This window comes from Platalea leucorodia, assembly GCF_965183815.1.
Source record: "Platalea leucorodia genome assembly, chromosome: 14".
Classification (NCBI taxonomy): Eukaryota; Metazoa; Chordata; class Aves; order Pelecaniformes; family Threskiornithidae; genus Platalea; species Platalea leucorodia.
This window is the reverse complement of record NC_138836.1, coordinates 12,051,702-12,078,852: the sequence shown is the minus strand read 5'-3', so window position 1 is coordinate 12,078,852 and position 27,151 is coordinate 12,051,702. Positions and strand designations below refer to the sequence as shown.

At 52.0% G+C, this 27,151-nt stretch overlaps 1 protein-coding gene across 3 annotated transcripts in view; it reads right to left on the bottom strand.

The window, feature by feature from the left end:
• PIK3R5 (phosphoinositide-3-kinase regulatory subunit 5) overlaps window positions 1-26,781 on the bottom strand; it is a 62,280-nt gene extending 35,499 nt beyond the window's left edge. For 2 of the 3 annotated variants that reach the window (XM_082326501.1, XM_082326503.1), the window contains exon 1: window positions 26,697-26,781. The gene's annotated coding sequence lies outside the window, so the exon portion shown is untranslated. Of the gene's footprint in view, window positions 1-7,023; window positions 7,055-26,696 lie in introns of those variants that run through there. The other variant, XM_082326502.1, reaches the window with a different exon arrangement.
• Window positions 26,782-27,151: the final 370 nt, after the last annotated feature.

Genomic DNA, 27,151 nt, shown 5'->3' with positions numbered 1-27,151 from the left:
TCATCCAGACAGAAAGGCACTGAGTGGCACACTCGTGATAAAGACATCGAGACCAAGGTGTTTTTTCAGAAGACCAAAACCACCAAAAAGTCAATTGGGCATTGGTTTGAACAAAAAACACAGGAAAGCATTCGGCCCCCTGGACTCACAGGGTGTCTGGGGGGTTCAGCAATCCCATCGAAATGCAAAACTACAGCCAGGAATGAGCCACACTGCTCATCACTGGCAAACTCCACATTCGAGGTGTCCAGCTACAGGGATACATCTCTGCTGGGAAGGATGGGACTGTTCACTGGGAGATCCCACCAGCAACTGATGCAACCTATTTCTTGAACTGCTCTGGAAGGAAGATTTTCACAGCAATTAGCCCCCTACGCTGGGACGGCTGGAGCAGCACACGTAGAAAGTCTTAATGTAATAGGTGAGCAACAAGCCGTTACATGAACCAGCAACCTTAAAATTGCTGGGGGATTTGCACATAATGCAGGATTCTGAGCAAACTGCAGTATTTGGAAGTGAAATGGGAAAGACAGATTTAGACAGTGATTCCACCCTAAAGTGGACGATAAAACTCATGGCACAAGAAGAAAACCTGTGTCTGCAATACTACCAGTGTCTGCGCCTACAGGATAACTGTGCTGAGGGGCATTACTGCACTACAGGAATGGCGCAGGTCGTCCCTGCGTGCTAACAGTAGGAAATGAAGATCTGATTTATTAGTGGTAAATGCCGTCTTGGGAAGAAGAGAGGGACCAGCCTGGCAGTTCTCTTGAGAAAAAGATCTTCAGTGCACAGCAGCACTAGGGGACTTAAGTCCCCCTTGAGCAGCAGGGCAACGTTGTCTTGCTGAACTGCAAAGCCTCATTTACACCAGAAAATGTGAGAACTGGAAAGCTTACTAAGACGTGGAGATGGCTCCTTGTTCTCACTGTGTCTGAGAACCGGGCTGAACAAGAGACTCCCACCACAGAGCAGGGAAAGCACCTAACGTACAAAAGCAGTTTCGGAGTCCTTTTAATATCAAACAGCACCTCCAGAAGGTAACACAAAAGGGGCAAAGCAGCACCCAGGTTTTATGTCCAGGTGTGGCTGCCTCTGGTCCGGTCCCGCAGCAGGCACAGCGGGTCTGGTGGGCCGGGGACTGGTGGGGTTCTTGGCAGCAGTGCAGGAAGGGGGGCTCAGCCCAGCCCAAGAAATCGAAACATGAGATGTGATTCATCTCACCAAACTGCCGACAGCTAAATTCAGACACCTCTTTGTGAACTACTTACCTGGGGCTGCTCAGCTTGTGCTGAGGGGTATCTAAGATGGTCACTGTGTCCTGCCGGGACATGCCTGTCCCCCTCCACGAAACGCAAGGCGATTAGCTGCAACGCAGCCACCCAGTTCATGGCTATGCAGAGCTGGACTGGATGAGTCCAGCCATGGACTTAGATCATGAAACGCTTCTTTGCAGAAAGAAGTCCAAATTAATTCACAGTACACAGTCACGAAAGAAAAGGCTCTGTGGGAAGGCACAGTGGTGGCCATCGCACAGTCCACAGCCAGGGCACAGAGAGCATCCCTAAGCAGCAGACTGTAAGACAGTTTGAAAGTTAAGTCTCACCTAACAACTGGACGTCTGTACGGTCACTTCTGCTGCTGCTCCGTCTGTCAGGCTGCTGACCTGACACAGCACACCAGCATGCAGCAGCAAGAAATGTCTGTGGTCAGAGGGGAAAGGTCTCCGCTTTAGAAAAGAGCTTCCTGTAATAAGCAGCCTCTGGTGATCAATTTTGTGTCTAGTACTTTGCCTGCAACAGCAAACCCACCAAAAAAGCATCTAAGGTGTCATACAACAGCTAAAACCTGGAGACAGGGAGCAGTGTGTGCCCCAAGGCCGTGCTGCCAAGAAGAGCTGCAGGCAGGGGAGCCAAGGGGGGTTAGAAATCACAAATCCAGACAGGGACTCTCCCCAGCACAGGGAAGGATTGACTTTTTATTGCTCAGCGTGACTTTCCCAGCCTGGCACCACAGGCCACATGGATGCTTTGCTCTCAGGGAAGGGCGAACGCACCAAAGGCGGGAACGCAGTGAGCTGCGAGGCCGTGCCGCAAGGCAGGAGCAAGATCTGGGGGAGGGCAAGAAAGGGAGAGGGGAACAGAACAACCACGAACCTCCACACACACGTGTGACGTCAGAGCCGGCAGCGCTCAGCATCACGTAGCCCTGAGCAACACCACCAAGAAAAAAAAAGAAATACGACGCCCCGTGCATAGAAAGCGGGACTGCTGCGGTCACGGGAAGCAGGCTACCCGGGGTGCAGGGCTGCATGGACGCCGCAGCTCTGCCGCACAAGCAACACCTCTCTGCAGAGCCGCAGGAGAGGCTTCCGGAGCGGCTGGGGATAAATATTTTGAACCTCCGGTGAAGTAGGGCAACTGGGTTTTGGGCTGTAGATCCCACAGTACCAGTGCTTTTCAGTGGTAATCACAAGTGGTTTATCGCCCCAGCTCCCTCTGGTACAGCTTTGCTCTGTTCAGCTGGCACTAAGTACCCCCAGCTCAGGGGATCAGAAGAGAAAGCCAACAGCAAACTGAGAAATGCCTAAGACATGTCAGCTCCACACAAACACCTCCATCCAAGCCCTTCATGTTGCTGCAAATGGGAATCATTTAATGAGATTTCCCAAATTCCATCTCCAAGATTACCTGCATTAGCAGCCAGAGCTTAAGGCTAACACTTATGAGATGAAGATGCTGTGAACACCAAAAAGATAAAACCAAGAGGTGCAAACAAACGCCAACTCCAAATTGCAACCGCATTTTGCTTCGGAGACTCAGGGATAGAGGCTCCACAGAAAGAAAGAAAAAAATTAAAAATAGCAGAAGCAGGGTCCTAGTACTGCACACCTTAGCTGCCTTTTGCTCTGGGATCTGCTGTCCTTGAGCTGATAAAGTCCCAGACGTGTTTTACAGCATCAGGAGCAGGATTCGCACCGCTCACCGGCAGACAGTTAGAAGCAAGCCCGTACGTGCTCCAGTCGTCGGGTACTGGCTGTCAAGGGTGCAGCGCTGCCATGTCCCACCTGCGGGTCAGCACGTGGGGGGGCCTTGGGACCAGCCCCGATGAGAACGGAGATGCTGCTTTAGGGTCAAGTTTTCAGAAGGGTGTGCAAGGAGAGCAACAAATTAAATCACAGTAGGAGTAAAAACTGGGCTGCAAGAAACTTAGCAAAAAAGAACAAAATAATTGTAGAAACTGTTTCGAGGCAAGCAAATTCCCCAGTGAATTGGACTGGATTCATCTGCTTGGAGGGTGCGCGAGGAGAGGAGCAGAGAGAGGGGGGTCTCAAGGACTCAGAATGAAACCTTTCGACTCATCATTTCGAAACAGCGTTTGCACTCGTCTGACTGTGATTCAAAAAGTAAAAATCAAGCCAGAAAAAAATGAAACTTCTCATTTCTGATCAAATGAGACATTTTCCTCCACGCACCAGTGTTTAGGTTCACATTGCAATGAGCAAGGCCCTACCAAGCCGGCTCTCCCTGGGACCAGCATCGCACCAGTTTTCAGTGACACTGCCTAGGAAAACCAGCACCCAGGCTGGTACCTGCCACCAAGGGTGCTTCTGTGCTGGTTCGCCCACCTCCGGCATCCCTGAGGCAGCTGTGACCCCGAGCACTGACTGCGCTCCTGCGCCTCGAGAGCTCACCGGCCATTGCCACTCAACGCTTCACCCGCTGTGGAAATGCTTGAGGCTTCCTCAGAGCTGGGGCAAGGCATTAACCCCGCGGCACAGGCAGGCGAAACGTCTTGCCCCGGGTCAGAGCAGTAAACGTGGGGCATCCCAGCTGAGCATGCTCGGAGAAGAGCCGAGTGCTCAGCTCACACCCTGACAAATTTTTTTATGAATGGAAAAGCTTTTCAATCATTTCCCTGCTGGGAAGAGCCGGCCGGGAGAGCTGGGCTCCCCCAAGCCTTGCCGCTGACTTGCCAGATGGTTGAGAGCAGGAAGGAGCTCAGCTCAGCGCCAGTGGCACCGGAGTATTGTTTATCTGCTGGTTCCTGTTTTTAGTTTTGTCTCTGTTTTCTTTCTTTGCTCTAAAATTGTGTTGCAATGGCGATACCTGGTCTGAATGACATGGGGATCGCTTTGAAGTAAGAACCAGCCCAACGCTTCATGCCATTGAATTTTCTTATCTAATAAAAACCAGAGGCCCCAACCCCAAAGCAAACCATGATCAGATTAACCCCCACACCCTTTGTGTTTAAGCTGAATTGGAGCAGAGATTAACGGCGCTTGGGAGCCTCTGGTATGAAGGCACACCCCATGCATGTCCAGTCCTCCCAAATCTGGGGCTGCCAGCAGGGATACATTTCCTGGGGTGAAGAAGGGCTGCCACAGGCTCTCCATACTGGAAGACCAGTTCAAGCGATGATGGGATTTGCCACCTGCATCTATTTGGGGGTAGGGAGCCGATCAGCCAACTGTCATCCAAGTGCGTCCTCATTGCAAAAGGTAACTACAGGGGTGTCGCTGGAGCTGACACAGGGTCTGCTGCTGATGGGCACCCAAATTCTCCTGCGGTCCCACTTGCCAGGGTTTCCTCCGAGTCTCAAGCACGAGGCGGATGTCAATGGGCTTCATCAGGAGGATGCTGCTAGCGAAGACCTCTTGGTCATGCCCCTCATGGGCTCATCACCAGGGTCCTTCTCCTCTCACCAAGACAAAGGGACAAACAGTGGTCTAAGAGGTCGCCCGTGGGCAGCTTGGAGATTTGATGCTCCTTGGTTTTGGGTCCCAGCAGACCAGAAAAAGCCCTTTATCCCCCAGAGACAGCAGCACCCCTGAAGGACATGGGGATCCTGATGCAACAGGCTCCCCCTTGCTTACCCTGCGTTCCCATCGCAGCACTGACACCCTCGAGAACAGCCAGCCACATCCCCTTCCCCAGGGGACCCAGAGAAGGGCTTGGAGCCCGTTCTGGGCAGCCCGGCACAGGGCTGAGGCTGACCGCACCCTGCGACAGCGGCAGCTCTCAGCTACTGAAAGAACAAGCCCTCGCAGCCCCAAGCCACAAGCACAGATGGGAACGAGTTACCCTCCAGCTGCAGCTCACAAACACACGTCCTGCCGCTCGCTGAGGAGGGGCTGGGCTACGACAAGCTGTATTTTTAGCAAACTGGGACCAAGCCCCAAAACCCACGGTGGCCCAATCGCACTCCTCTCCATGTGGTCCCTGCCTGGCTCTGAAGACCCTGACCTTGGTTTCAAGCCTGCGGGCCCCCCCACTTCCATCTGCACCCTCACGGTATGGGTGCGAGCCTCAAACTTCTCCCTTCCCATGATTTTTTCCTCCATTCCCACCTCCGTGGCCAGTGATCCCTATAGTCCTGCTCGCCACAGCCACCTCCCAGAGCAGCCTCAAACCGGGGTGATGTGGCAGAGCCCTGCAAGGGGCACGGGCCCGGACAGAGCCCCTGCAATGGGACATTGGACACATCCCACTTTATTAGAGAGCTGCAGAAAGAGAAAACAGCCCCAACGCTTGCATGGCTTTTAGAGTTTAAAAGATTTACAGTTTCCAGGCTGTGCTTGAAAAGCCATGTGTCACCACCCTAAGGCTGAAATACTTGATTGCCAAAGCCCAGATTAGCACCAGCTCCCCCCAATAGCCACGATCTTTGGGAATTATTCACCCCCCATTCCCTCAGCACCAGACTTGGACATTATTTAATGCCCTTATTCTCAAATCACTCCTCCGAGGAAGAAAAACACACTACTAGCCATGCAGTGATGGGGAACTGAGGCTGATGGGGAAAGGCAAAGTGACTTTGTCCAGGTCACCCAGGAAGACTGTGGCAGGACAAGGGCCACGCCAGTATCCTGACAGCACCTGAAACCCAGAGCATTCACCCTCAGAGCTGCTGTAAAACCCGCTCACCACATTTATTCTGTGCTTCTCACAGCTTTTCCACCCTTTCTATTTCATCTGCAACACTCATTGCTCAGGTCACACCGGAATTCAGCTGGTCACTCGGGGACCGTTTCTTATTTCTGAGAAGTGCCTAGATGGTGTTTTTGAAAAGAATTTAAAAAAAAAAAAAAAAAAAGAAACAGCACGGGTTCAGCAAAGCAAGGCCGCTCTGCTCTGACAGCCCATGGCTTTGGGAGGCTCAGAGCGGACCTGTGGGCTTCCCACCCCAGCGCTCCCAGGCTGGCAGCAACCTATTCCCCTTCCCTCCTACCTCCAGGGAGACCTCGAGTTGTTTCTTTGCTTTTAACTTCAAAATGTTAACTCAAAGTAACTGCGAGGTTATTTTGACAGACAGGGTTGCAGCTTGTGTCTCACATCTGCCAGCTCCCCGCTCGCCCCCGGGAGGGATCAAAAGACCCAGGGAACGATGGGGTCACCTCCCTGGGAAGCCCACCTCCCTTTGGGAATATGCTCCACTCTCCAAATTAACTGGGGAGGTGTAAAGACTGTCTAATTAGCCAGCCTGACCCCTCTGCCTTTAGCAGAAAGACCAATTAGCAGCCAGTTTGCCTCCAGCAGCGGTGGGTCCTTGGTAGATAAACAATTGCTACTTTTCTGGGAGGGCAATTCTCAAGTGGGTTAAGTGTGAATTGCTTTTGGTCACAGCTTTCTGACATTTTGCAGCTATTTTTGCTCTCCTCCCCCAGCTCTGCCTAAAAAACTCCTTCCAGTAACTGCGGCAGTCTCTACACACCGTGATCGTTTTTGCAAGCACAAGCGGTGCTAGCCCCAAATCACCATAGGGTTTTGCTCTTTCTATCAGCCAAGGCACAACCCAGCCCAACTTGAAATGAGTTAGCAGGCAGGGTAATGAGATGAGAGAGTACATGTAGCATGCGTGGTTGGTTTTGCCTGCAGCCACCCTCTGATCCCCTGGAGCTGCAGGGGCAAAGTGGCTCCGGGAGCTGAGGGACGCAGCACCAAACCAGCCCTTTCCTGGAGGGAGAGATGCCTGACAGCACAGGCAGCCTGTCTGGGTCTGTCTGTTGAAGCTGGCACCAACCTTGGCTTTCAAAAATTGCTGAACATCCTCCTCCCTTCAGAGCCTTCCAATAGTTGTCTCCTGTTGGACACAACACAATAAAAATTAACACGCATAGTCGCTTTAGGGAGCCTGTGCTAAAAGCACTGACCTCTCCATAAGCACAGGATTTCCAGCGCTTCACCCCACTGCTCCCAGCCCAGTGACCAGGGATGCAATGACCAGGAAAGAAGGACCAGACCCTCTCACGTCCAATCCACCAGCCGATGGGGCAGACCCTGCACTGGGCATGGTCTGGAGCAGCCACGGGTCTGCACTGAGCCTCCATCGCCACAGGCTGTGCCCAGGCGAGGGGCAGGATCGCCTACCCAGGATGGCATTTCACAGCATGCAGCACCCCTTCCATGCCAGCCACTGCAAATCTGCCTGGGTCAAATGCTCAGCTGAATGCAGGCAAAGGGACTTCGAGTCTTCTCCTGTATGTCCCCTTTATAGGGAAAGCCATGGCAACCTTGAGGAACAGGAGGCCAAAGCAGAGCCACCCCCTGTGCATCTGCAGGACTGGAGGAGGACAAGGCAACAAGACACATCTATCAGTCTTTTGCATCACCCCATCCAATCATGGGCAAGTCATTAATTTTAGTTTTAGATGCTTATACCAACAAACGAAGTGCCCTATACACAAGGAACTCAAATACTGCCCCACTCTTTCTCTGGAGAGACTCTCCTCCCCTTGTCCCCAACACACGCTGAGTGACCCCCACTTTGGTCTCTCGATGTCTGAATTGCCCATTTGGAAACGGGATGACGGCAACAGCAGCACATCAACATCGCTAGCATCCATCAGCATCCACAGGGTGCCTCAGCGCCCTGGCGCTGGGTTCCCAGGTTGCAACACAAGACAAGACCCCCAACGCTTGCCTCCTGCCCAGGCTGCTCAGACATCAAGCCGAGAAAAAGACAGTGTTGTCTAGTGGTTACAAAGGGAACCGAAAGTCCGCAATAGAAACCAAGAGCTCTGGTGCCATGGCATGGTGAGTGACCTCTCTGTGCCTCAGTTTCCTCCTCCAAAAGCAGAGGCAGGGGCTTCTGCTGCAGTGCGCTCCGTTAGCCGCTGGCTGCGAAGCAGTGGCAGATAAAGGTGAAAGCATAATTTTCTTTCATCCTGCTATTTTTATTTCCTAATGTAGCCTTCACAATCCCATTTATAACCCTGGCAGGTAAGGCTGGCAGAGCAGGACATGTCAAAAAGCATATTTATAATACATAAAAACATACTAATATTTTGCAGAGGTTGTTTCTAACCCACAAGAACCACTTGCCTTAACCAAGATATCCTGCCACGGGCACCTCAAGAGCAGAATACCAGATAGCCATCCTCAAACTTTTCGAACGGTAAAACAATGACACACAATCAGAACTGCTCAGGCAGCAGCAAACTGCAGAAATAAAGCTACGCATGAGAAAAACACGTGTCCTCAATGGCAGCGCACGCAGGGGAGCCGCGGATTCAACTGCTAGCACCAGAACTGCCTTGGAACTCTATTTTTTTAAAACCCAAATTCCTAAAAAACAAAATAACAGAACTGCCTTGCCCAGACTATTGCAGCAGCAGCAGCGACCGCTCAGCTCAGTAAATCTAATTAATGAGCCAGGAAAAGTGTCGTTCGTTTGCTAACTACTTCGCCCAGGGTTGCCAAATAGACAGATAAAGGATTTAGCTGGGGCCTATTCCAGCCAAAGGAGCTGGGAACCTGGCAGAGATTGCAGAAGATTAGAGAAGGCTGAAAAGAAAAAGAGAGAGTGGGGAAAAAAAAATCAAAATAGATTAGCACTTTCAAAATGCAAGCATGTAAATCAGCTTACGTTTTATATAATGCCACCCTTGTGAGCGTCTGGCCATGGGTCTGATGACAGCACTGCACAGCAGCGCACGAGAAGTCTCGGCTGAGCTGAGTTTTATTTGGGCTCAGGAATCTCACGCTACCAACTCCCTCACAAAAACAGCAGTTTTGTTTTTACCAGCTTTGTAAATTCTCACAGGAAGCCAATTAGGGGAAACCTGGGAACAGAGGAAGATTCATAATTGCAATTAAGGCTTCAAAGTACTTATCCCAAGCACCGCCATTAAAATTAGAGCTGTGGAAGAAAAAAAAAACCTTTGAAACATTGAGCTTTCAGGTACCCCCCAGGCTGGAAGAGCTTTTCACTCCCATAAGAGCTCATCACCTGGCAGACAAGGAGCTCACCCCGAAGAGGACCCAAGCAGCACCCGCTCCAGGCTGCCACCTCCCCTGCCGGCGCCTTCACCGGGGTCTTGGATGCTGGCAGGAGGCAGGCACACAGGGCCTGTGCATTTGCCTCCTGTTTTGGTTTGGGGAAAAAATTCAGTTCGTATACACAAAAAAGTCTGTTCTCCGCTGAAAATTTTGGTGTCAAACAAAGCCTTTACTTCATCTTTTTGATGTTCTCAACTCCTAGGACCACTCCTAAACCATTGCAGCATCCTTGGCAAGGACAGAATGGCTTTGCAGATGAAGCTGTCTGCTGGGATAGAAGAGATCTGGGTTTAAATCTACTGTCAAAGTGATCCAACATTTGTCACTTAGTGCCAGAAGTCCATGATCCTTCATACCATCACAAATGGAAATGTCCTCTTCGAAGTTCAGCAGTTTCAGCATTAATCTGGAGACTAAGAAACAGTGTCTAAACAGTCCAAATAACTGTGTTTGCATTGCAGCAGAGCTGCTCTGCCTGTTTGCAACCTAACGTGCACCACAGCAGCTCAACAGCCCGACACAAACCCTGCTGCAGCTACACCGAGAGCTGGGACATCTGGCCCTGCAGAAACACCAACAGCAACACTCACGTGGACTTCACTGTCACGACGGGATGGAGGTGGCTCTTCTGGTTTTGCCCTGGCTTTCAAAGACAAAAGCTCCAGTTCAAGTTGAGGAGATACTCCTCATACTGGAGCTTTCCCCCACCCACTCAGACAGAAAGCTGCAGCCGTTTGTCATGGCTTGAGATTCACAACCCAACCAAGCAAGTGGCAGAAGCTGAACCACAGCTTCTTATATTAGCAATCCCGAGACAGGCAAAACTTGAAAATACTCTATGATCTGCCCAAATCGAGCACGTTCTAGCCCACAGCCTGGGTTTGGCCATTTCAGCATGGAGCGGAACAGCCCTACTTGTAGAAGTTCAGTCGTCCAGCAGCAGCTGATCTCCATTTGCATGTTGGAAGATGTCAGTGATGCACACAGGACTGGCCAGACACTTCTAACCAGGGCTACAAACTTCTTACATCTGGGGTGTGGGTGTGTATGTATATAGTCCATAATCTTATATCTTGTCCTTCTCCTGCAGAAAGCTCAAGTAGAGGAAGCACAGTTTAGAGGAATAACACATCTGCACTAGGACATCTTGCAGCCCAGCACTGTCAGTTATGCATTGCCCCCCTTCACATCCCTCCTTGACAGAAATGGTGGTGGCAGCCTGTGCTATGGCCCCAAACACGTGGACTCGCTGGTCCAATGTGCCACTGGTAGAAAAAAGGGTTGAAAAGAGCCAAGAGAAGAAAAAGTAACTCACCCAAGGTGTCAGGGCAAGCCCCTGGTAGATCTGGGAAGAGACCACAGAGGTCCTGCACCTGCTGCAGTGCTGGACTCACAACCGCTCCGCTCTGCCTGTTGTCACTACCAACACTTACAGACACTTCCCTCATGACAGCACCTCCTCTCTAGACAACGCTCCCAGCTTTTCCTCCAGCCCCTCCCAACCTCACCCTCTAAATAGCCGGAGAACATCGTGTTCCAGCAGACAGCAGAGCTGGGATAAATATGCAAAGGCTGCTCTCCTCCTGGGGATGCCCGTTCTTCCTTCCATCAATGCACCAAAGCCCCTGGAGCTGCAGCAGCAGCAATGCTTGCGCCCAGCACAGTCTGGTGGACGAAAGATCTGCTATGGCTGTATGTGGGACCCAGGAGCCCACAGAGGCAGAGTGACTTACCCTCAGTCGTCTTCATCCATAGCGTGCCCTTAACCACATCTGCTTTCCCCAACGTGTCCACGCCTACTTTCCCCCCCATGGCCTCGCACAGCCCATCAGCTGCCTTATGTCACAGCTGAGTCGTTCTCAAGGATTTTGCGAGTGAGGCTTGTGGTCTACTGCAGGACCTGCCGTGTGACCTTGAAAAGTCATTTGTGTATTTGGAAATGTATTGGCTCTAGGTATTTTTTGCATAAGCTACTTTCCCTGTGGTGTTTTTGCCCTACTACTGAGCACGTAGGACTCAGTAATCAAATGAGGTCAAAGAAAATTCCAGCCAAAACCCCGGCAGCCTCAGTCCCTCCCCAGCAGCAGCCGTTGCGAACAGCCAACAACATCCAAACAAGCACAGCCCAGGCTTGGACGATGGCTCTCCCTCTCTGGCAGCATGAGACAAACCATCACAGAAAGTGGGAATAATCCTGTGGGATTAAGCAACCTGCCACGAGCAGGGCTGACATTTAAGACAACGCACGGGCAAGCAAGGACACGGACTGCTAGCTTCCAAGGGCAGAAGAACTGGACAAGGCAACTCTCTGGAGCGAAGACTGCAGAGCCTGCAGCCCACCCATCCTCTGCCTCTCGTTACGCACCGAGTAGACTTCCCGTCTGAAGAGGAAGCCACAAGCCATGGGGCTGAATCCATCCGCACAAAAACATACCCCTCCCCACCAGCCGAGGCCAAGGGCTCCGCCGTGGGCTTGCCCATTGAAATGGTTTCCAAGAGCAACCTGCACTTCTGCATTTTCAACAGAGATCTTACTTCACCTTCCCGCGCGCTGGTGCCAAAAGGAGAAGTGCTCTGGAGCCAGGGGGAAGTTGTGCCACTGTTTCCTATTCTGGACAATGATTTCACTCTCCTGCCACATCCGAGAGCCACACGTGGCACCCGCCACGCTGCGCAAACGAGCTGTGAGGCTGTTAACATGCAAAAGGCTCTGGTTTGGGCCAAGCAGTTCCAGGAAACTCAACAGTCGTGTTCAAGAAAATACAAAAATAAAGACCACACACAAATGATCCGGTCAGAAATAACCCCTTGGTGCTCGTGAGGCTGCAAGATACCAAAGCAGGGCGTGCGGCTCAGTAACAGAGAGGCTGGGGAAGGAAAGACATGTGGAAGCAGCAGTCCAGGTCCAAGCCATGACCTTCCGTGCTCCCTTAAATGATGACACACATGGCTAGGCTGGGTTTGAGCAATCCTGGGGTCCTCTCTTCTTGTTCAAAGGGGGTCAGTTCCCTTGGCCCCTTCCCACAGCCATGCAGCACTGTCTTGTGATGGGGAAAGAGCAGATCCAGAGCAACCAAGAGGTCTGCTTCTCCCCGCACATTCATGGGGCTGGACTCTTCCCATCTTGACGCTAGAAGAACAGCTACGTACCAACCAACTACTGACAAACACCTGAAGGAAAGACTCTTTCCACCATATATCACCAGGGTTTCCCCCCATTTGCTCAGTGTGGGCATGGGGGCTAGGACTTACACTCCCCCAAGCAGCCTGGGTCTGCGCTCCAGCTTGGGCGGCAGATTCAAGCATCACTCCATACATAGAAGGCTGTCCTTACAGGCATAATAGCTTGGGTTTCTGCTGACACCAACAGAAATGTTATTCCCATTTAGAGGGCAAAATCTCCTGCCTCCCTTTCCCAAGGGAGTTTGATAAGCCCCATTACCAGAAGCTTTCTACAGCACAGCTAAAGAGCAGATCAGGTCTTAACGTATTCCCTGCTTAAAAGTTATTGCCGTAGCCTTATTACCAGAGAGGCACCTCTAGATATTTTTAGAGGTAATATCTGCTAGCACAGGAATTACAGTGCATTAATTAGCAGAGAGATGCATACTTACAGTCACAAGGTCAAAACACAACATCCATAATTTACACCTCGTTGGGAGTTACTGAGAAAACAGGACATACAAGAGCTCTCACAAGATCTACCATCTTTAAGGGCTCTGAGCACAGAGGCTTGCATCTCCCCAGAACAAACAGGGAAAATTTACTTTCTGAGAGGCACCAAATCCTCATGGACAGCAAATCTCGGTGGGGGCTCTACAGGCATGTTGAGTCAATCCCTAGAAGGAAACTCATGGGTTTGCAAGGCCGTTGTCCAGCAGTCTGATGGCTTGGGGAAAAGAAAATAAAGGGTGGTCAACATTTCCTCTTCTGGGATAAACCACTAAGAAAATTTGTCTGCATTTTGCTATCAGTGGCCATTCATGCTCCTCAACAGGCACACACAGCCTCAGCCTTTCAGATGGCAGAGGTACCTTAAATCTGAGAGATGGAGCTGCCTTTTTGAATGGCTAGTTAAGACTAGGGAAAGTTTTAAGTTGATTGGTCATGCAGATAGGCAAGTTCACTTTCCCAAGCCATCTAGATCGTTCCTCAAGAAGTTCATAACCTGACCCCACCCTAACCATCCCCTCTTCTTCCAGAGCTTCCTCCACTGGGTAAAAGTTACTGGCAAGGAAGCGTCAGAGTAAGTCAGGCTGCGACAGGACTTCCCGCACTTCCCACTGCATGCAGAGAACAGCATCAATAGCAAGACCCAGCTGCAACCTCAGAGCAATGGACCAAGAGAAGCTATCACTCAGGCTTCTCCACTACTGAGCTGGACAACCCTGCTAGATGAGTGGATTAAGCAGGATAAATCAGTTCCCCTCCAAAAAAATCCCCAAAGCACAGCTGCTCAGAGAGGGAGAACCACCCTGGGATGCAAGGCTGACAGCAAGTCGATACTCACCACCATCTAAAGAAGAAAACTGTGCCATTACTTGCCTACAAAATGCTTGATCATGACAAGCATTCAGATGAAATTAAGCCATTCCAGAGCTGGTTGATGGCCAGGTCAGGTGCACTGTGCTTAGGTCCAGAAGGGGCTTATTCATATGCATGACGATTGTTCAGTTAGACTTGCTGCCAGAGTGATACACACCTTCTTCTCTGAACACCCTGGACCACCAGCAGCCCTGCTGGCATGCGCACAAAGGCTCTTACCAGCACACCAAAGTGCATAGCGAAATGAAGAAAGCCTCTAACACCCTAAATACCTTTGTGAACCTGCTGCACAGCCAACAACATATCAATGTAAAGACCAGCCAAAACTCTTGGTATCTTGTTTGTTACAACAGTGTAATTAAGGCTGGCAACTTCAGGATTATCATCCAGAGCCAAAAAAAAATGATGGGAGTCCAAGGCATGAAGCAAGATAACTGAGCAAAAATAATCAGCTGCTGACTTTGGAGAACCCACATCAACTATTTGCTTTGCTGTAAAGCTCCATGGCTACAATGGGTCCATCCCAGGGGTAGAATTCATTGCCTCCAACTTTACCTATGCAAACATGAGGTGAACCTCTAAGCAAATCAACATCTACAGATAGAGTGAGCACCTGGTGTGGAGGTCAGCTCATCCCATCCAACTTGAACCCCTCTTCAGGAGGAGCCTGCAGACTAAGTTAAATCAGAGGCCTAAATTTTTAGGCAGGCATCCTTAAGCAAGACGACTCCCATCCTTATTCTCCTAAGCTGCTTCCCACATGCAAAGCAGGAATAATCACACTTCCTTCCTTACCCAGCAATTGCACAACCAAACGTTTCAAAGCCTGTAAGAAGCTCAGATAGTGCAATAAAGGGAACATGGAAATTGCAATAGACTCACTTAGTTTAGCTTTCACTTCTTGCACCCCCAAATTTGATTCATAACAAACAAAAGCAGAAGCCAACATTTTTGCAAGTGACTTTGTCTGCTCAAGATTGCCAGGACTCCTTGCTAGGCTTCCACTTTTGGACAGCCAGTTGTAAGCTCTGAGGAAGAGTGCCAGAAGCTGGAACGAGCAGCTCTCAATAAACCACCGATCCAAGAAAGGTTTACAAGCGTGCCACTTTAAAGTCTCTGCTGTAAAAACAGAGAGTTATTTCCACCTTTGAAGATGAAGTGTGTGCTTTAAAACTGCCTAAGGTCAATTTTATGGGGCTATTTCACAGATGAACTACATTAGAGTACTGCTAATCCAGAAAACACAGACAAATAAGAGAAAATAAATGCATCATTACTCAGTTATTTGGAGCACATGAGGGCTAGCAACAGATAGTCATAGATACCAACAGCCCAGCACGTGTGGGACAAGGCAGCGAAGGTCTCATTTCCACACCAAAGCTGCACTAGCTCTTCGGCCAGAGACATGAGGAGCTACTGAAGTCAGTAGCAAAATTCCCATCACCAGTGAGAGGACCAGTCATGGACCCTCAGCTGAGGTTGTTGAAGAAATCAACTGAACTGTGCCTAAAACCAAGCACCCATCACTCCTGGGGGGAATACGCAGTCTCTTACCCAACCTGCTAAGGCTGACCGACACAAGCAGGATTTAAAGTGATGGCAGAGGAGCGAGGCTCCAGCAAGCAACCACCCGTGGGAGGATCATCACTGAACACTGCTGTTTGGGGCTGTCACTGGCTCTCCTCTCTTGAGTCATTTTTTTTCAATCATTTTTTAATAAGAAAAAGTTAGACAAGCAGGTGGGGCTGCCCCTAAAATGTACAAAATGCAACCACAACAAAATTTTAGTGATTTCAGAGTGAAATCGCCATCATGTTATCATCCTGGTAATGAACTTCTCACAATATTACTGACTAGACTCCAGCTCCAGGAGTTTATTTCCACTTTATGAAGCAGGAAAGACAGTCTCCTCCTAAGCCTGACCAGAGATACCGTAGTAAAGCATACTGCAAAACAGAGTGCAAGAGCTGGAAGGAGACACACAGCACCCGGGGCTGAGCTTGCAGCCAGGCTCAACTTCTGGCCACACCAGGACAAGTCCAGAGCAACGCACCGGTTGTAGTTTCAGCCAGGAAGTCACAAAAGCTGAACGTGGACCAGCAGCCTTGGAGGTGGCAGGGCTGAGGGCAGCGCCGGCAACCCCCAGGCAATTCTTAGCTATTGGAGAGAAGGTGATCACAGAAACAAGGTGGTGGGCATCTGGCATGATGTGTATGAACCACCATCTCCCTCATTTGCAGGGGATACCATGGGATCAGCTTCATGGAGACCATGTGCCGCTCATGAGGCTCTTAGCACTCACACAAAATCCCTCTGATCCTTCCAGAGTCTGTCCCTGTGAAGTAATAGCTGCAATTGGATAAAGTAATGGAAAAGGAGCCTCAGCAATGTGTAGTAAGAGCAATCTGGAAATTGCAATCCAGTCAAGTTCACCAAGAGCTGGATTAAAGACAAGTACATGCCGGTTTCATAGCATCACTACCACCGTCCCCATCAGCACTGCTGGCAGCAAGTGAAGGTGTTGGGTGAAAACAACGGACACCCCTTTTCCACTCCTGAGGTCTCACAGGAACTGGTGGGAGACAATAAGAGCAGCAGCTCTCAGTTATGGGTGTCACGTTCAGCCCTTCGGGTACCAAATTTGCAGTGGGGGCACAGCACCCATCCTTCTTAACACTGGACACTGAGAAGACCAGTAGTAGATTTTAGGAAGCCAAGGGACCTCCCAGAGACAGATATTCAACAGTAATTGAGTGAGGATCACAACATTTTGCATCAGCTTTGCATCTCAACTGACCTGAGCTCAAACCAGTCATTTGAAGGTCTGTTGCTTCCACATTCAGGCCTGAATTTTAGACTAACTATACATTTCCTCAAGAAACAGAAGTAGCCTGCAATGCATCACAGACTCATACAAGCAGAAGACACTTGCAAACTATTCTGGGACTTTCTGTAAGTGAGTGATTCCCTTGCTGCAAGCTTAGCAATGTGAACGGGGCAGCTACGCGGAGGCCAGGACCAGCATTAGACCAGCAACACTTAGGGGAAACTGAAACCACAACAGTACGATAGTGTCCAGCACAGAATTGTCTGCAAACCTCCCTACCACCCATTCTGCAAACTGAGACTTCCTCTTGACTTATTTTTAAAATGTTCTTTTTTACATTTACCATTTTTCAGGACAGCATCTAGTGTATTCTTGACAAACAGATAACGGGGGAATTCCGCTTGCTACCCCCTTTAAAGCCATGATGTATTTTGATGCCGAGAAATACGAATCTCTAAATTAGTCCCACCGAGCGATCACCGAGAAGAACAGTTGCAATGGTACCTTCTCTCTTTCTCCAAAAAGACATTTCTCTGTATGCAACCCCAGTGACTCACTGCAGGTTCTTTCAATCAGAGATGCTCTTACCATTGGCGAGATGCTGCCTTCATCTCCACCTCCAGCTAAAAACACGGGCTGCACCCTTCATCTCCATATTCTGTTATTTTTAGCTCCCGTAATGCTCTTGAACTGTTCAAGTACCAGGCTTTGGGAAGTGAAAGGCAGAGAGAGGAATGTGTCTCCCTGATGTTGTTAGAATAAGGTGTATTACTTTTTGCAATGGTTTCTGAAGGAAACTGCGAAAGTCCCATTCCTGGAGATGCTGAAAGACAAGCTTCAAATTGACAGGCTGGGAGAAAATATGCCCTGCTCTGCTGGGGGTGGGAAATGGGATAAACGCAATCACAGAAGGGCTACTCTAAAGAGGAAGAGAATTATCTGTGCCCATGTCCTTGAAGGCAGAACAAGCAGCAACAGACTCAAATCAAATGACGGAGGGAGAGTGGTCTGTGCCCCAGGGCCAGGGAGAGACCCTCAGAGGCCCTTCCAGTCCTGCGCTCCTCGGTCCCCATTGCCTTTTCAATCCTCCTGCCTCGAGGCAGATGAACAGCTAAAGAGGCCTGTGGGAATTTCTTAGATTTCACCATTGTAAAGTACATCTTGACGCTGACCAGTAACTTCCTAAAAAATACCAAATGAAGAAAAAAAAAAAAAATCCAGCCCTACCCCGTGCTTCTTTTTATCACCCCTCCATCAACGCTTTGCTCACCTTCTGACACACCAGACCAAGGCTGGCAGGTTTCAGCAGCCTGTGCTTCGCTTTCTGGCCAGGAGCACAGAGCCAAGCCCATCTCCTCTCGCACTCATTGGCAATAGCAGCTCTGCTGCCAGTGCCACGCAGCCAGCAACACCTCCGCACCTCCCTGGCATCCAACCACCGCTCTCAATCAGCCTGTGATGGGTGCGGAGAGATGACCCAGGACATCAGCAACCCCAGCCCCATCCACAACCACTCAATGGGCTGTGTGGGTTTGGCAAAACTCAGCCAGGGTAAGAAAAGCCTCTATTTTTCTCCTCAAAAAACAACAGAAATGACACATACCTGATCTGAGTAAGAAAAGACCAGTTATATATACTCACTTTTCAGAGAGGAAATGTACTTGTTCCTGGCACCAATTATGAAAACCCTTCGCCTCATGATGCAAGAGTTAATTTTAGCTTTATCAGCCTTTATCACAACAGTGAAGGTTAAAGTTTCACCCACCACCACAGCCAATTACAAGCTCAGTGCCAAGTTAAGCCCCAAGAAGATTTAGGCTGGAGATAGCGATGGTGTTTGGCACAGCCCACCAGGGTGCTGGGTGCCGTCAGCAGTGTGTAATGGAAACTCCAGGGCTGCTCTTCAGGGAAGGTGGAAGTTCAGCAGAAGTGGCTGTGTGTCACAGGAGAGGACCCGGGGAAAAATAAAAAATTCAGCAAATGCATAATTTAGAGGGGGGAAAAAAAAAGGTGTTTCCCAAAATAAAGGCAGCAGCCCAAGCTGACTCTGCCAAGAAGGAAGTGAAGGACACAACAGAGCGTCAAACGGTTCCTCCCAACGCTCCCTAGGGTGGCTGTTCAACCTGGTGGGACAGATCGCAAGGAGACATCCCTGTTGGCGGGCTCTTACGGCCACTCACGTGGGACAAAGGGGACAAGACTCCAGGTATTTCCATGCTCAGCAGCAGACACCCTCCCAAAAGCATATGGGACACCTGGGGTTGAGGTCCACGCCCAGACGTAGCAGGCGCTGAGATCCCTCCCAAGCCGAAGACTTCACTGAGGCTGAAGATGCACCTACTACCTCTGGGCACAGACCTCAACCCCACCTGTCCCACGTGCTTTCTACAGCAGTTGCTGTGTACATGGGGCTTCTTTGGACATTGCCCTTGGGGAAAATCCATTTTTACGGTGCAAGGTTACACGTGGGTGGCACCATCATATTTAGGATAGCATCAAACGCAAAGGGAAACAGTGATACCATGATATCATGAAAAATTCTCATCAGCTATTCTTTGTTCCACTGACCCAGCACTTTCCTGTGCCTCTCCAAACTCTTCCTAAGACTTCTTGCCCCCCAAAAAAACATGTCATGTTGCTCCCTACTCTGCTACATGGGTTCACAGGGAGGGGTGCTGGGGTTTTGGGGGTTTGGTTTGGGGTTTTTTTTCTTTTTTTTTTTTTTTTTTTCCTACTGCAAAATAATCTATTAGCCTCAATAGGGCCAGGGACCATCCCCATCCTGCAACCAAGCAAAGTGGCACAGAGCACACACAAACAAGGGTCCCTCCCAGAGGGGACCCCAACCTCTGCCCCACGCTGCCTTCCCCCCGCAGCTCCCTTTCGATGAAGGACAGTGAGAGCTGATGCTAATTTCTTCAGCCTATTCGGAAAAACAAGTTTACACGTGAGATTTCAATTGGCTCTGTCTCTGCTTAACTACTCCAGCTGTGAAACAAAGTAAGTGAGAGACAAAGCACTACAAACAAGCAGCATGACCATTTCAGAGGGCTTTTTGTGAGCTTTAATGCCAAACCCACTAAATAGATTAACTTACAGCATAAACAAGCAAGTAAATCTTTCCCCCAAGGCCCTGTGTATCCAAAGGAAGCTTTAGAAGTTGCTTCCTGCCATTGTGGAGGCCCTGCTGGGAACCCAGGAGCCTTTTCAGTCCCTGGCTTGGTTGCCCAAAACCTTCAATTTACTTTCAGCACCGCTGGCTGCAGCACCACAAAAGACAGATGATGGCAAGGACGTTTTTGGCTGTTCCCCATCACCCTCAGGCCAAGGGCAAGCGGGACTGTGATTCACACCCACTTCCAAAGCTCACAGAAGGGTGTGAGCCCCACTTTGACCAGAGGACTCGGTACAACCACAGCACCACCATCATAATTGATGAGAAGAAAGGAAGTCTCCAAACAAGGAGACAGACCAAGGAGAGATGGGCATCCATCCAACAGTGGGATGACCAGCAGTGGCCAACCCCACCAGGCTGTTCAGCCCCCAAGCATCTTCAAACAGCCCACAGCACCGAAATATCACAGCAGCGTGAACACTTGCCATTTGAGAGGGGGATGACAAGCCTAGGGCATGAAACCTTTCCAAACCCTGTGTTCACCTCAGGAAGAAGCAGGCTCAAGCTCTGCTTGAGGCAGAACCACCTTCTTCTTCAGGCCACCGCTGCATCCAAATGTGCCAAACTCTGCAGATGTGGAGAAGGGCAGGCTGCACAAAGGGAAGATGCTGGGACTGGAGAGCTCGGGGCAGTCCCACCACAACGAGTGAGGTCCAAGCCCCTGGGCTCTCCCTGGCTGAGGGCAGGACCCTGAGCTGGACTATCCTTTGGCCTGGCCTAGTACCAGAGCTACATCCCTATCAGCCCAAAAAGCCATGGAGAAGACAAGCTGAAAGGTATCCGCTTCATGTGAAGGCCCTATCCACCACTCTCCCTCCCTTCTCCCTGGCACAGTGACTACATTTGACAGTGACATGACAGCTGCAAGGGACACTGAGAGCACCCCATCCCTGAAGTGCCTCCAGCCAGGCTGGCAGAGCCCCGACCAGCTGGTCTCCAAATCCCCCCAGTCACAGGTCACAGGAGCAAGGGGTGTAAGAGCCCATGCAGCAAATGCAGCCTGAACCCCTTCCAGCCCCCGGTTCCTCCCATGATGGGCAGGAGCACCACAGCACACGGGGCCCTCATCCCAACGGGCCCGGAACCGTGGCTCAGCTCTTCACTAGGAGCTGAGGTCCTGGGAACTGGCAGGACAGTGACTGCAGGTGCCCAGTTTCCAAAGAGTCAGAGGCTACTCCCTTCATCCTAAAGCATCACACTCACGGCGGTATTCTGGTTGGAGACCACAGGGAGTAGGCGGGATGCTGTTAAATACTCGCTATCCTGCCATCACTTCTAAACCCAGTGCCACAATCCGGCAGCTCAGGACCCACCACGAAGGGAGTCTCCAGGCTCTAGGTGTGCTCTGTACCAGCCGACATGGATTTAGACCTGTGTAGCCATTCCTCAACTCCGCCTAAGTTCCCTAAAGGATTAGGCAGCCAGATCAACCTGGGAACAATTTGCATTAAATGAGCAGTCCTTTGGGGACGTTAGGCTTGTTGGCTTTGATTGCAATCCAGCTAATTGATCCAGGGAGGCAAACCTGAAGCAGAAACCGTCTCAGATGAGCAGGATTCACACAGACGGATGAGGAGCAGCAGGGATATTGCCCAGCCTCGGTCTGCAAGGCTGCAGTTTGCTCGGTCGAACTGCAAAGCCTCCATAACTCCATCACGCAGCCACGGGTGGTGGGAGGCTGCACACGGTGTGTGTACCAATTTGCAAGGTTTATCAACACAAAGACACTGAGAATGAAGAAACATTTGTGAAGTTTCTCATGTACAGATTGCCAGAAACAATGAGAAAAGGGAAATGCCACCTGAAAGGATGAGAGCTTGTTTGCAGAGAAGCCTCTGAGCCGAGGGTTTAAATAGACATAGAGCGATGGGGGAAGCAGCTGAAAGGGGAAGCGTTTCATCCTAATTTGAGACAACAAAGAATGGGCCTTTGTGGAAGGGATGAAAAACACTTTTGCAAGCTCAAGACAACACCGTCTTTCCTAAAGCGTGCACACATCAGCCGTACACCCATCCAGGCAGTGCTGTACTGGAACAGACGTTAACACAATATTGAAAATACCTTGATGTTACAGCACAAAACCCTCCAACATAGGATAAAAAAAGACGACGAATTCCCTACCGCAGCAGCTGCTAAGGACAGTCACAAGATCGGGTTGAAGCTGAGCTCTTCCTGCTCGGCCAGAGCAGCGTCGGGCAGCCGTAAGCAGTGTGCCGGGGGGACGATGCTCCAGCGTGCCCCGCCGTTCCCAGGAGCCCTCATCACATGAGCTGCTCACGCCAGGCTCTGCTCACTTCTGCTTAAACCCACCCCAAAATAAGGACCAGCAGCATTTTAGGAGCAGCCGAGCTGCTCTCACCCCGTGCACTGCGGGAATTTTGGGCAATGAAACAAAGCGTTTGAGGGAAAGCCAAGCCCCATCCCCGTCTCTCCTACAAATACAGATGGTTCCCCTGCAGCACCAAGAGTCATTAAAAATTGTCACAGTGCCACAGGACCGCCCCACCCAGCCAGGTAGCCTTCTCCTAGTCCCCTTTTAACTCAGCAAGAGGCTCATGCTCTCATCTGTTGGCAAAAAACATCTGCAGCCCTTTTCACTGCCTGGCCAGCCCGGCACAGCTGGGGAGGGAGCGCTGGAGCCCGCTCTTCCCCGGGCGCACACCGGAGGGTTCGCCAGCCCCGTTACGGGAATGGTGCAGCGCAGGTGGGAGCGCTGAACCACGCAGCTGCCCCGGGCAGGATCCGGCCTCCAGGCTCTGTCTTACCATCAGGAGACTCAAACCTGGGTGAACTCTCAGATGTAGCAGGTTACGGTTAAATACAGCAATCGCGCTTGCAAGGAGAGAACATCTGAGACAAAAACAGCCAAGCCTCGAACACGAAACCCCGCCACGCTGTTTCCAAACAAACCGCGCTTCCCGTAGCATCGCGCTGCCTTCACACTCGACGGAGCCAGCTCTCTTCCAGCTACGCATCTGCAAACCCAGCCGAGCATCTCCCGCTGCACCACGCCAGCGAGGGACCGGATCGTCCGACCGCAAGCCAAAGTGGCTGCTGCTTTTTTTTTTTTTCGGTGGCAGAGCTTGAAATCAGAGATTAACAAGTCTGAAGGAGCTCATGCCTGGCCACTCATGTATTCCAGATGCACATGCTATAATCGCAGCTTGCCAAACAGGATACGAGGCGCAAGAAAATAAAGCATTTTATCTTCAAGCTTTTCCAAGAGGGTATTAGAAACAATGGGGAGGAAATACAAAATTAACACTAGAGAAGAGCAATTGGCAGTGCCCCTTGTGAGCCTGTTCTTCATTACAAGGCTGCCTATTCAGTAGCTTTCATTAGGAAAATCGCATCGCAGAGCCATTCCCAACAGTGTCCCTATTTCCTAATTAAGCTTCGCCAAAGAGCCACGTCTTTTAGCTACCACACGGCATACAATCACAACAATTACCATTTCATCGCACTCTGGCTGCTGAAAACCCTGCAATTAAAGCATCTGAGGAGTCACACAGGCGCGTCATCGGGGAGACAAGTTCTCACGTCGTGCTAATTGGCGGCCAAAGACGAGATCAGAAAAACAGGAACATCGGTTTTTGGTCTCCATGCTGGGAAAGGCGCTCGGGAGCTGCAGCCGGTCCCCAGGCTCCCACCCAGGAGGCCGGTGAAGAGGGCTCGGTGCCAGCAGCGAGCGCTGGCGAAGGGTCCTGTCCACCCTCCGGGCTGTATCACCCCCACATCACCGGTGGTGCTTTCGGGAGGGTGAACAACCCTGACCCAACACGCACAGCGCAAGGTGGACGCAACCTTGGGTGGTTCGCAGAGGTCACCTGAAGACCCCCGACGATGGCTTTGCATGGGTGGGACCCTCACAAAGAAAGGGCTGGCAGCGGACCGGTGACAAAAATGTTCCTACACCGCCTCCAGCCGTAAGAGATAAGGCAAGGATGGGGAGTCCCGCAATACCGAGCCTCTTAGGGAAGCGGAAGGGAAGTCTTGTGGAGAGGTGGGAAGGAGCATGAACTGCAGTTATGGAGCCTGGATTGCATCCACAGGTTACGTTTTCCTCCACTGCAGTCAAGAGTGACATTTCCAGCCCAAAACACCTCCCCAGCTGAGCATGGCTGCAAAGTGCAGAGCTGCAGCAAGGGAAGACCTGCAGCAAGGGAAGACCTGCCGGGCTGCAGTGCAATGCCCGGGGAGGGAGGCATAGTTTCCATCAGGACCTTGTCCCCCATCCTCTCACCTACTGCCCAGCACAAGTTCAAAGCGCTGATGGAAGCAGTGTTGAGATGCAGCAGGAGCCTCCCGTCGCTCAAAAACAACCTTGCAGCACTCACCTGAGTGGCTCTGCCCCACCAAACTCATGCACAATTTTCCACTTGCAAAATAATAATGCAAAAATGGGCAGCCCCGTCAGGCTAGGAACAGCTCAGCGGTCACCCAAAAAAGAGAAGTCGAAACTACCCCAGGTGAGCTGCAGCATGGCAAGGCCGCAGTGGTCCCCATGCCACCGAGTCGGTGTCACGGCCTGGTCCCCGCCACAGCGGGAGGACCGTACCGACGGCAAAGCCGCTGCCGCGTTTGGCATCCCTGAGCCCCCAGGGCTGCTGCAGCACAGGGAGCTCACCCCACCGCAGCAGCGCATGGTACCTCTCTGCCAACGCTTTCATCTAGATTCAGTTCTTCTTTCTCGGTGCAAAATTCATGTCTTCATTTTCACGTTCAGCAAAAGGCACAAGGCGACAGTTTTGGTTTGCTTTTCTCCAAATTGGGGTGCCCTGATGTCTAGGGGGGAGGAGGGACTGCCCCGCTGCACCATCCTACAGCACCAGAGCCGCGGGGCTGCCGGTGAGGAGCCCTAACCGCCTACCCCACATCAATGCACACTGGCATTACAGCTTCTCCCGCCATACAAGCACCTCCAACACTTTTCATCCCCTTTCCTCTCACCCCGACCGGGCTGCGGAGCTGCAGGGAGTAGGAGAGTGATGGCAGACCAGTGAGCTGCCCCCGCTTCAATTCGGCAGGACAACATCAGGAGGCTGCAACCAGCCTTGGATCAAACGCACCCCTGGTTCGCAGTGCAGCAGACCTGGCTCTGCGCTGCCCGGCCACCTCCCTGCAGAACCCTGCAGGGCATCACCCAGCCCAGCTCCAAAGGATGCACCTAGCCACTGCCCGAGCCCTCCAGCCTTACGGAGTCACTGCAGCTGAGGGATGGAACCACTGCAACCACCACCCCTAGGCTCTCATGCTTTATCTTCTCATCTTTCTAGGTTTAAGCTCTAATCTGAGCAACACCCGGAGCTCCAAAACACTTTGCAATCATGTTTCAGAGACAATTTGCAACTTCATCCAAGTTTTTGCTCTGAACAGGAAAAGAAAAAACCAGACCCCTCTGACACACACGAAAATTAAAGCTTTGACATCCTGCATATCCCTGGAGTTTGCAGGCTCTGCATCAAACCAAGATGTAGAAAATTAATCTAAATAGAAAAACTAAAGAAATTGCAGCTGTTCAGCATCCAACAGGAGGGTAAGCAGCACCAGCCTGCAGCTGCCTGAGCACGTTTTCGCTGCATTGAGAGTAGCAGCAGCACCGAAAACAAGCCATTAGCAAAGTCAACGGGTGCTGGGGTGACAGCAGTGAGATTTTAATAAACATGAAAACAAAGGTCTGAAATCTCTTTTCTCCCGCTTTCGTTAGTGATTTGAATCAGCCTAGCCTTTTCCTCCCTTAGGGCTTACACGGCCCAAAGCAGCTAAACATCCTTTCGGGGAGGTTGTTGCAGCAGCGAACATAGCAGGAGGCCAGGCTGGGTCTGGGCACCCTCCGGACAGCACTGGCCACTAAATGGGAGCCACTGGTGACACCGTAAGGCCACAGAAGCACCTGATGGAAGATGCTCCTTTGCAGGCACAACTATCAGCACAGGCTGGTGCACGAAGTGGCACGGGGACATCTCAGGGCTGGCGCGTGTCCAGGCTCCGATGCCGGAGGGGTGACACGCCGCTGGGCTTGTCACATCCCAAACCACATCCTGTTGCCAAAGCAGAGCCCTTCCAGGGGTTACACCTCCACCCCCTCGGGCTGCGGGGACCCAGCCGATGGTGACGGGAGCAACAGGCGACTCGTGGCCCTTGGGTCCCTCCAGCCCGGCGAGGAGAGCTCCTGCGGCAGTGACACCCAGTGACTCACTGCCACCCCCGCCAGCGGCCCTGTCAAAACTCCAGGCGGGTGCTGGAGAGCCCCCGGGATTTCCCGGGGACCCAGGCACGGCAGGGTGGTCCCCCGGGGCCGGGCAGGGCCCCACACCTGGGCCCCAAGCAGCAACTCTGTGGGGCGGCACAGAGGAAAACAAGCTCGCAGTCCAGAAATGAGTCACGGCAGCGGGGCCCCGTCCCCACCCGCGGGGTGACACCGGCTCCTCCTGGCCAGGGCCATGGCCCACAGACCGCGCTGGGCTGCAAGGGGACCCCGAGAGAGACACGGTGCAGGGTGCCCCCTTCCCAGGCTGCAAGGGGAACCCCCCACCCTGGGGCTGGCGACACCCCCACTGCTGGGTTTAAGTGGAAGTCCCCAGCTACGCGGGACCCCCCCATCACACCGGCTTCATTCCCCCTCCTGCTGCCTGGACACCCCAAAGTTACCCAGCCCCCTCCGGGCACAGCGGTGCCCTCCCGCGACACGGACCCCCACGCTCACTGGGTGCACAGGCTCCTCGGTTACACCGACACCCCGGTTATAAGGAACCCCCTCCACGGGCACCAGGTGTACCGAGCCCCCCCCCCCCCCATTTACACGGCCACCCCGGTAATACGGAGCTCCCCGCTTACAGCGGGTGCACCGACACCCCCCGCTCCCCACCTGCAGGGCGGCTGCCGCCGGGGCTCCCTGCCCATCCTCGGCGCGCCCCGCCGGGCTCCGCGCCGGGCTCTGCTGCGCTCCGCTCCGCTCCGCTCCCCGGCGGGCGGCACCGGCGGCAGCGGGGCGGGGCTGCTGCGGGACCCGCCCCGCACGGGTGCGCTGACCGGCCCCGGCCCCGCCCGCCCCGCCCCGCCGGCCGGCCGGACCCCGCCACAGCCCTCTCCCCTGCCCGCCAGCCACCCGCCAGCCGCCCTGCCTCCGTCCATCCATCATCCATCCGTCCATCATCCATCCATCCATCCCTCATCCATCCATCCCCCATCCATCCATCCATCCATCATCCATCATCCATCCATCTGTCCATCCATTCCTCCATCCTTTCCTCCCTCCCACCACCCTGCCGTTCATCCAGCTAGCCATCCCCTCAGCCACCCACCCTTCCTTCCATCCATCCA